We start from the raw sequence: 10,911 nt of genomic DNA on the forward strand, positions 1-10,911 counted from the left end.
GTGCCGACTGAGGACTAGGAGATGCCAGCATCCCCTCCCCCCTCCCCCCGTCCCCCCTTCCTGCCTCGCTTCCACCTTCGCCTCCTCCCGTCCCCGCTCTGGTTTCGGCAGCGGCTCCTTCTCCACCCCCTTCTCCCCCCCTCCTCCCTCCCCGCCCGCCTCAGCTCCCCGGGAGGCCCTGGCAGTCCCCTGGCGTTCACCTGCAATCCGGAGGGCTCTGAGCACCGACCTTGCTCGAGCACCGCAGAGGAGACTTACCATGCCGATTCGGGCTTCACGGATATCATCTATTCGCAGTCGGCTGAGTTGTCTCAGCACTAGACAGCGCTCGGAGGCTTTTGATTACTCCTTCACACGGCTTTTTGGAGCAGAGGGCCCCCATGAGCCGCACCCATCAGAGTTCATGCAGTGATACCTCCGGCTCGCGGGGAGGAGGCACTTGATTCAGCGGTGGCCTTCTCATTCCCTCTCTGTGGCCCATGCGACCGGGAGTGGACTCTGGAGTTCGCTCTTAGCACTTTGAAGACTCAGGCAGTTGAGTTTTCTCACCATGTGAGCGATTTGGAGGTGACAGATGTGATAGGCCGACTATGGGAGTTGGCTCATTTTTTCTTGGATCTCGGGAGTGTGGATGCCTCAAGGATTCGTCATTTGGTCGTTCGCATAGTGGCAGACTTAGCACGCGACCCTGGATATGTATGCATACACGAGGTTGCTCTGTCTGAGCGGGAGGCAGTCACCATGGGACACAGCCACTGGCGCCTGTTTCTTGCAGCACACCGGGTGGGCAGATTCGTAGTCGCTCGGATGGGGACTATTCTCCATCCAAGCCGCTTGCGAAGGCCCGCCGTACGGCTGAGACAACATCCACCTCTGCAGGTCATCCATGAGGATCATCTCATGGAATGTACAGAGCCTTGGCGGAGCACATTATATACGTTATCGTGGCTGCTTGAGGTAGGAGCTTCAGAGATGCTTGGTTGGGGGCAATATTGATATTTTGATGATGCAGGAGCACCACTTGGGTGAGAGCAGGATCCGGAGATATGGTTCGGTGATGCCTGGTAGATGGGACACCTTTTGGTCTGCAGGGTTTGGCCCTTTGGGTGGACAGGGAGGAGTATGTATGGTCATTGCAGATGTATGGCAGCAGGCCATTGTGGATCGCGAGATCATTGTGCCTGGTAGAGCACAGTATGTCATTTTGAGGACGCATGATGAGCTCTTGGGCGTGCTCAACGTCTATGCGCCCAACCATGCTAGTGCTAGAGCAGAGTTCTGGACCCAGGTTACGGATGCATTGCTAGAGGCCGCACATTGGTGTGTTGGGGGAGACTTCAACATGCTTGAGGACCTGGCCGATAGGGTGGGAGGCAGTCATGTTACAGTGCACGGCACGGAGCTTGCAGCTTGGGAGCGATTTTGCATGTCACTGAGGATCACTGATGCATGGCAGCATGGGGCCTTCTCCCGCTCTCAGGACAGCCTTAGTTTCTCTCGGTCGGATTGCCCGGCAGGGAGGGACTAATCTATCACGGATTGATCGTTTCTATGTGGGCGACTGGTTAGGGGAGCGAGAGGGCTCCGTTGGCATTCTCGTTGGCACCTCTTTTTCAGACCATGCGCCAGTTATTTTGACACTTGAGGAGAGGACACGGGAGACCAGCTTGCAGTTGAGGATCCCAGAGAGGGTACTTACAGATCCTAGTCTCGCTGAGGACATTGAGAGGATCTGGCATGATAGTCAGAGCTCTGACCAGGATGCAGCAAGCCACCAGTGTGCCCAGGGACTCATCGAGCTTAGCTCTTTTTTGCACGCTGCAGCCTTGACACTGCTAGTGCCTGCAGGAGCAGCAGCCTGCATGTGAGTGGGTGGCGTCCGAGCTGAGCCAGGCACGCCAGGAGGTTAGAGAGGCAGAGGAGCAGAGACATGAGTTTTACTATTGTCGCCAGGCCTCTCAGTGGACGCAGCTTGGTGATAGTGACTGGGGAGTTTTTTGAGATTACTGGACCCCGCCATGCTCGAGCAGGAGTCCGTCAGCTTGGGAGGCCAGACGGATCGGTAGCTACTGAGCCCGGGGAGATCAGAGCCATTGCCACTAGGTTCTATAGAGACCTGCTTTCAGCGGAGCCAGCCATTGAGGCTCGGGATGCTTGCAGATAGACTGTGTGGGCCCATGTGCAGAGGAGGGTCACAGATCGTATGCGTACAGTTCTGGGTGAGCCTCTTTCAGAGGTTGAGCTTGCTGAGGCCTTGAGGGTCCTTCCGCGCCATAGTTGCCTAGGGGAGGACGGATTGACGCCTGCCTTTTTTATGCGCTATTGGAACCTTTTGGGGCCAGGCCTCCGCAGGGGCTTTCAGTATGTTTTGGACACTGGGGTGATGCCACAGAGCTTTTCAGAGGGCTTGATCTTTCTTATCCCCAAGGGGGAGGGAGTATCAGATGATATTCGGCGTTGGAGACCTATTACGATCCTCAATACTGTCTACAAGGTCTTAGCAAAGACCTTGAGTTTGAGGATCCAGTCCTTCCTCTTGGGGGAGTTGATTCATGCTACCCAGACAGGATTCGTCAAGGAGCGTAGTTATCCTTGACAACATTTTCACCTTCTGGGAGGTGACGGCCTGAGCTAGATTTCTTGGTGACTCGTGATGCTTCTCGATTTTGACAAGGCATACGATAGAGTCGATTGGGGTTTCTTAGAGGGCACTATGCTTCGCCTGGGCTTTGAGCCAGGTTGGATTAGAGGGGTGGCGGCTCTGTATTCCACAGCTCGTAGCCAGGTGTTGATTGCAGGAGGACGGGGGCCGAGTTTTGAGCTGACCAGATCAGTTCGCCATGGGTGTCCTCTCGCCCCGTTTCTTTTTCTCTTCTTTGCTGAGGCTATGAGCATGTATTGACGGCAGAGGAGGTTGGTTTGAGAGGACTCCAGCTCGGGGGGAGGACCTGCTCGATGCTGAGTTTGCTGATGACACGGGCTTATTTTTGCATGGCCAGGAGGCCAATCTTCTTCGGGCAGAGCAGTCGCTCCAGGTTTTTAGTGCTGCTTCGGGAGCATTGATCAATTGGCGCAAGACAGTGGCCTTTTGGATCAGTAGCGCTCCCACCCCGGCATGCAACCCAGACCCGGGTTTTAGATGGATTCCTCCTAGCACAGCAGTGCGATATTTGGGATGCCAGATTGGACTAGATTTGTCACCTGAGCAGCAGATTGCCTCGCTTCTTCTGAGCATTCGGAAGAAGCTTTTGTATTGGAGTACAGCTCGGCTATCCTTGGCTAGGAGGGTGGTGGTGGCAAATCAGGTGCTTTTAGCGACCATGTGGTACATTACGTCTTGCTGGATCTTCTCGAGCTCTTGCATCAGCCAGGTACAGAGGTTGATCAGGAACTTTTTTTGGTCTGGGCGGGATGGTCAGCCAGCTCGGGCAAAGGTTGCTTGGGCAGTTATTACACTTCCGCTGGCCCAGGGAGGCTTGGGCATTATAGATCCAGCCGATCAGAGTAGAGCCTTATTGGGGCTGCTTCCAGGCGCTGAGCCTTGGAAAGAGCTTCTTTTGCAGCAGCTGCAGGTCCGGGCTCCCCCAGCAGGGGGCACTTGGGCACCAGAGATACGATGGATCTTCATAGAGATGAGGAGGACATGCCTCAGTAGAGGATGGGAGGACAGATTTGCCTTGAGTATCCTGAGAGCTTGGGAGCTGCTGAGACCGGGGCTCTCTCAGAGACCTCCTTCTTGTGTTGAGGAGCGGGCCAGACAGTCGCTCATCTGGAGCCCAGCGGTTCGCACAGAGCAGGGTCATATGCTGGGTTCTCGGCCTCGTCTAGCCTGGGGACCTTTGGCGCGGCAGGCCCATCACGTAGTTTTGGAGACTGGCAGGTCTTCTGCAGTCTCCCAGAGGAGATCCAGGTGGAGAGGCTGAGTCACTTCAGAGGGGGGTTGATTATGAGGGATGACATTCAGGAGGCACTCACAGAGGAGTGGTTCACGCCTCTCGAGCTAGTGGCTCCACGGTGGATGGGAGCCTTTACACAGTTGGAGATCCTGATTGCTGTCAGAGCTTGCACTGAGGATGGCAGATGCCTCTACTATGAGATTCAGGATGAGGGCAGACTTCAGAGAGTGGAGGTGGAGTCGCCTTTGGTTGCAGAGTGCATCTTTCAGAGGATTCGGGTAGTGGTCGCCGCTTCTCGGAAATGGCATATTGACCCAGACCCTGCAGATATGCTCCCTGATTGGCGCATATGGGCATATGCAACGTGCCCCTTGGCCCGGCTCTCTAGTGGGACCCTGGTGAGTACGAGTGGCATGATCCTTATGCTTCCCTTGAGGCCACAGAGATCACCTTTTTCCAGTATACTGTTCGGTTGGGGTGACACATTTTGACGGCGAGAGGAGGATGGTCTCTCCAGCTGTATCGGGGCACTGGCGGCTACTACAGGGACTCTCACAGGAGTTCTTGGAGGATTTTTGGACCCGGCTCTGGGCTAGTCGACAGGCCCCCAGGATCTCGACTTTCGAGTGGGTGGCTGGTCGCCCACACATGGGCTCAACAGTTGGCACCTGGCTTGTCTACAGCAGTCTTCCGGCAGCCTGCGTCCGATGCGGCCACCCTATGGAGACACAGAGACATTGCCTATGGGACTGCCCTCAGGCGCAGCAGATTTGGCTGCGGATGCTGCGTATTCTGGCCCCCCTCTCTCCAGAGGGTATGTATACGTGGGGTGCCGCTTCTTGGTCGACTTCGTCAGGGCCTGCTATGGGCTATGAGACGGAGCAGGACAGCCAGGCCATCAGATTCATTAGGGGCCAGCCTCGCCTTGTTCCTTCACCGGATTTCTAGTCCGCAGCAGAAGCTGGACACAGGAGAGGGATGTACGATGGGAGCTCCTTAGCAGCCTCACCATCTGGTTCACCTGGAGGGCCCGGTGTTTCAGGGCCTTTGAGGGGAGACTGGAGCCACCAGCAGAAAAAGAAGGAGAAGGGTCCTTGAGAGCTAATGTTGATATACTCTCCAGTGAAAAGAGACAACTAGCTTGAGAGAATATGCTATACACAATCATGATAAGGTAATCATAGATGCTTGAAGAAGACCATACGATAGTTAAAAGAGGGAGAAGGGTCCATGAAAGCCAACGTTGGTTGACATACTCTCTAATGAAAATTGACAACCAGCTTCAGAGAATATGTTATACACAATAATGATAAGGCAATAATAGATGAGTTGAAGAAGACCATACGATAAGTAAAAGAGGGAGAAGGGTCCATGAAAGCAAACGTTGATATACTCTCCAGTGCAAATTGACAACTAGTTGAGGGTACCCACACTCCGTCGGCTGAGACCATTAGGAGCAAATGGGTCGATATCATTCACAACCTCCGCGGTAAGTGGGGGAAATTACAGGGAGGTTCTGCCCGTATATGCGGAACTGGCGGGAAGCTTTCTTGAGGCTTTTGGAGGCCTGGCCCTTTCCTCACAAATCGAGGCAGAGACCCCATTTGGCATTATAGACCACCTGTGTGGTTGTTCCCCCCTCCCCCTGTATGAGATAGCCTTCTCCTCACAGAGTGGCCATCCGGAGGAGAAGTGTCTCTTCCCTTATGATCATTTTATTCCCGCCCCATCCATGAGGTGACTTTGTATCTAGCCCTACAGGGTTGTATCTAGCTTTTTTGGCTATTTTTTCATTAACTAATAGAACGATCTTTTTCTTGGATTTTTTTTGACAACTAGTTTGAGAGAATATGTTATACAAAATCATGATAAGACAATCATAGATGAGGTGAAGAAGACCATACAATAGTTAAAAGAGGGAGAAGGTTCCATGGAAGCCAATGTTGATATACTCTCTAGTGAAAATTGACAACTACCTTGAGAGAATATGCTATACACAATCATGATAAGGCAATCATGGATGAGTTGAAGAAGATTATATGGTAGTTCAACGTAGGAGAAGAGCCCATGAAGGCCAACGTTGATATACACTCTAGTGAAAATTGACAACTAGCATGAGAGAATATGCTATACACAATCATGAATAAGGCAATCGTAGATGAATTGAAGAAGACTATACGATAGTTAGAAGAGGGAGAAGTGTCCATGAAAGCCAACATTGATATACTCTCTAGTGAAAATTGACAACTAGCTTGCGAGAATATGCTATACACAATCATGATAAGGCAATCATAGTTGAGTTAAAGAAGACTATACAATAGGAAGAAGAGTCCATGAAAGGCAACATTGATATACTCTCTAGTGAAAATTGACAACTAGCTTGAGAGAATATGCTATACAAAATCATGATAAGGCAATCATAGATGAATTTGAGGAATATGAAGACAGTCTAGTTGGTTATAGGCAAAGAAAACGACACTTGAATTCTATGGGCACTTGCAATTAATGGTGGTGCTTGAAAATGGAGGGCTGAAGCTTTACGATAAGGGCAGGTGTTATTGTGGGTATTGTCTCTTCTCTTACATCATTTGACACATCTTTTTCTTTTTGAAAAACATAATATCTGATGACACACTTGAAGAAGGTGTCGCACATATAGGTTCTCTCATTAAAGATCTCATAAAGAATTTAGATAACAGAAGAGTCCCTTAGATGTACTGAAGGAGGTGTCGCATATAGGTTCTCATTAAAGACCTCATAAAGAATTTAGATAACAGAAGAGTCTCTTGGATGTATTGAAGGAGGTTTTGGGAAACATCAAGATTTTGACGTGTTATAAAGCTTGATAAGCATGCAATGATGCTAGACTAAGCCACTACTTCGGAAGGTGGGCTACCTAAACCATTACTATCAGTACCATTCAAGTTGAAATTGTCTACCTCCCATTCAAGGTTAAATTGTCTTGAGGTAGATGCAATGTGGAAGTGAGAAATTTTATAGAAGAGTACTCATTCATAAACAAAACAATGGTAGTGATGGTGTGATGAATGGGAAGGAAGATATTATGTTTATATAAGGTTTCACAACATTAATGTGGATTTGGTTTGGTTAAAACTTGTGGTGGTAAAGTCTTACAATGTTAATGCTTATGGTAATCTTAATAATAGTTTGATAATAATAAATACTTTGTTTTTTTAACATTATTCATATTATAATATAAGTGCTAATCATACAGTGAATTTATAGTGTATGGAGGCAAGCCAGAATCTGTCTTGAAGCTTGTGAATATTAACAAATAACCAACATAGGATGAAAAAGCTTAGCATCAGACTCATGAACAAGTGCTTGCAGCATACCACTAATAATAGCAAGGAAATAAGCTATACTCTGCCGTTAGAGAAAAAAAAGTAGTTGCTGGTCACTTTTGAAGCTCCTAAGGAAACATATAACGTTTGGCTTTTTGGTTTTCTAGATGAATTTTAACCCATCGTGGGTGCACAAATCTCTTTCCTAGGGTTTATGGTGGCGGCGGCGACCACCACTACCCACATGAGCGACTACTGTGTGGAGGTTGGTTGGGTAAGGTCTAAGGCTACTAATTGGATTTTTGTGTTTCTAATTGTCACTTAGGATAGCTAGCAGTAGATTCAAAAGGGGAGGTGCCAACACTAAGATTCTACTTACTCTACTTCTATGATTCCTCTCTCATTCCCATTCCTTGACAACTAGTCCTAGTCTGTCATCCTAGAGTCTCCTTTCAGCACAAGTATTTAATGCCAAAAAGAATCCAAGATCAAAATCCCATAGACTTGCTTGCTCCTTACTTTAACTTGCTCCTTACTTTAACTAGGATGCATTAAGAACATGAGAGATATGTGAGTGTAAGGCAAATGTGAGGAGTTAAAGTGAAATGGTGAAAGTTGTGAATCCGCCCACGTTTGTGGTGATGCAAGGCACACCACACCACTCCACTCTCCTTCCTTCTTCTCCCTTGAGGGAAATGATCCCTTCTGTCTACGTCTCGTCTACAATCCACAAGGTCAGGATGTCTCCTAGTGGAATCTTAAAAGGTGAAAGCATTGGGAGAACCCCCTCTCCTAATGGACTCTTACAAGCTTCTCTCCTGAGTCCATTCTCCTTCTCTACACCTTCTTTTGTTAGCCTCTAATTCTGTCTAGCTTCATTCACTTCCCACGCCTAACTTCACTTCAAGTTAATGTGATTTTTCAGTTCTCAAAGAGTTCACCTATTTAAGAGAAGCATATGTAAGCTTTGCCACACTCCCACAAGTCTCTATCTTTAAATGATGCCACTTCCTTCAACCACCAACAATACGCATAAGAGCTATAATGAACAAGTACCATGAGCACATGAGAGTATAAAGAAGAGCACACAAGTATAAAAAGGAAAAACATCAACAAGAGAGAAGAGAGATAAAGATCTCCCAAGTTCAAAATAGCATGTAAAGGTCTATCAAGCTTTAAGATTTTGACTTATATACATCTTAAGTTATGGATGCTCTACTGCCCAGTTGATCCGTGTATTGTTGGCACTTTTATTGATTGCTTCCTTTGTGTCGACCATTAACCTCGTTGACCCTTATTAACTCATTCAAAGCATTGACTAGGTTAACATCACCACCCCCTTCTTGGGTTGACATCTTGTCTCGCTACTTGGATGTTTGGATTGTGACTAGAACATGATTGGAGGTTCTATTTATCTGAATGTGATCATGACCCTTTGTGGCTCTTGCTCATTAGACATGTGCCTTTTTGAGAGATTATATGACAAAAAACAATCAAGATCTTTGAATAAAAGCAATGACAAGGGCTATGGATCATGTAGTATCCTATGTTGCCACTACTATGGTGATGATCGTGCTTTCCTTTTCTTCTCTAAGAGAAGGAAAATACTTACCTTTTCTTCTTAAGTAAAGGGAAAATTCCCTATTGCATGCACCACAACCTTTTCTTTGGAGCTATCATGCCTTTGCATACTATGGTGATGATCGTGCTTTCCTTTTCTTCTCTAAGAGAAGGAAAATACTTACCTTTTCTTCTTAAGTAAAGGGAAAATTCCCTATTGCATGCACCACAACCTTTTCTTTGGAGCTATCATGCCTTTGCATTGACACTATCATCTCCCTCTCTGTTGTATTGGACATTGATTGTGTAGCTCGGTATTAAAACCACTAGGGATTTGCTATGTATGGGTGGCTAATCCAATCTTAATGTGGATCACTGGCTTGATTGAGCTTTTTGGACCTTTCTTTGATTTCCAAGCTACATTGGAACTTTGCTAGGGCTTCCTTTGCATTAGCACGAATTGACGTCCTCATTTATGCACGTGCCATTTCTTGACCCTAATGAATGGTAGTGTGCTTTACATCATTTCGTTTGGATGGTGCTTGGCTTCAATCATTGATCCATTTGACCTTCTTCTCCCCAAAGGCTCAAGCTAACATATGATCTCATTCCTAATGTAGCCATGCCTTTAGTTTTGCTGAGCTATCGTTGCTACCCGCTAAACTACCTTGCCATGTCCTATATAGGTCTTTATATTGATCCTTGAAATGGCCCTTGTTTCCCTATAGAAATGAAATCAACCAAATTACCAAATATAATCATTAGCCCATTGGTGCTAACTTGTGCCTTGGAATGCGTTAATTATTTGTACTATTTTCTTAGGATATTGCACATTGAACCATGCTAACGGTGCATACCCAGGTGGCGGAGGAACACACACACACACACACACACACACACACACACACACACACACACACACACATTGCAAACTCAAACTACTTCTACACTTAAAAACACATACACCCAAAGATACACATAAGCACATACGCGTACACACAAAAATCCTACTTACTCCCTCCTTGTCACTTTTTCTCCAAGAATACACTCCTTTTTTGTATACACATACACATGATTTTTAAATAAAAGTTTTTCACCTTTTTATACACGCCACACCTATAATGCTTCTTTTGTTGTATATTTACACATAGGTATGCCCTTATATCCGTACAACCAAATACTGACCCAAGTCTATGATCAATCCTAAACATATATACCCTTGTAACATAAAACTATTGTCACATTACTCCTACGTATTTCTTTCTTAGTATATTAGCCTACTTACTATCAAAAAGTTCACGCCTACCCTGCTGACTATCTTACACCCCTTTTTTTTGTGCATAATTATAAAGCTATCTATCCTTCCAAAAGAAGCGAGTGACATTATATCTGCACTAAAAGATGCACACATGATAACTCTCCAACTACAGTTGACCACACTGAAGGGTTCTTACACACCCATACCACTAGTGGACTACATTGACTGCTGCATTCTAGGCTTGCAAAAATGAGAAATGAAGCTACTTGTTGTTGAGGCTCATGGCACAAAATGTAGTGTTTTCTCAATGTGTGCTGCTCGCTTTCTCTACGTCCACCTACACTCAACCCCACCAAAAGGAGATCCTTCTTGGTCACGGAGCCTATTGCTCACAGTACAAATGGTCCCTTCTACTGGCTTCAGCTCCCCATGCCTACTAGCACCCCGAAAATTTCTAAATGTGTAACATTCTTCTTGTTCCTGGTGTCTCTCCTCTACTGCCTTAATTGTCCAAAAACTAGCTGATTGTTATATGTTAAAGAGAAATATTACATCACGCCTTTTAAATTGCATTCAGGGTTGACACACTCATGCCCAAATGGAATACTTGGTTCCAAGCCTCCTAAGAATTGCAGAAAAATATAACTTCGAGAGAAACCCTCTCTCACAAAGAGATTAGTTGCCTTAGAGAAGCTTAGTGAGCAAATATTACAGTTTGATGGTTGAAAAACTAATGTGCAAGAAGCAGTGATTTAATGAACAAACTTAAGGACAAATGTATAGAGGTAGGATGCATGGTGTTGATGCATAGTGTCAAGAACACCAAATAAAAACTTAATTACAAGGTCCCTACCAAGTCATATAAATTTATCCTCAAGGCACAGTATAGATA

The sequence above is a fragment of the Cibotium barometz genome, chromosome 48, assembly GCF_041138505.1.
Source record: "Cibotium barometz isolate CiBa-2024 chromosome 48, ASM4113850v1, whole genome shotgun sequence".
NCBI classification, from domain to species: domain Eukaryota; kingdom Viridiplantae; phylum Streptophyta; class Polypodiopsida; order Cyatheales; family Cibotiaceae; genus Cibotium; species Cibotium barometz.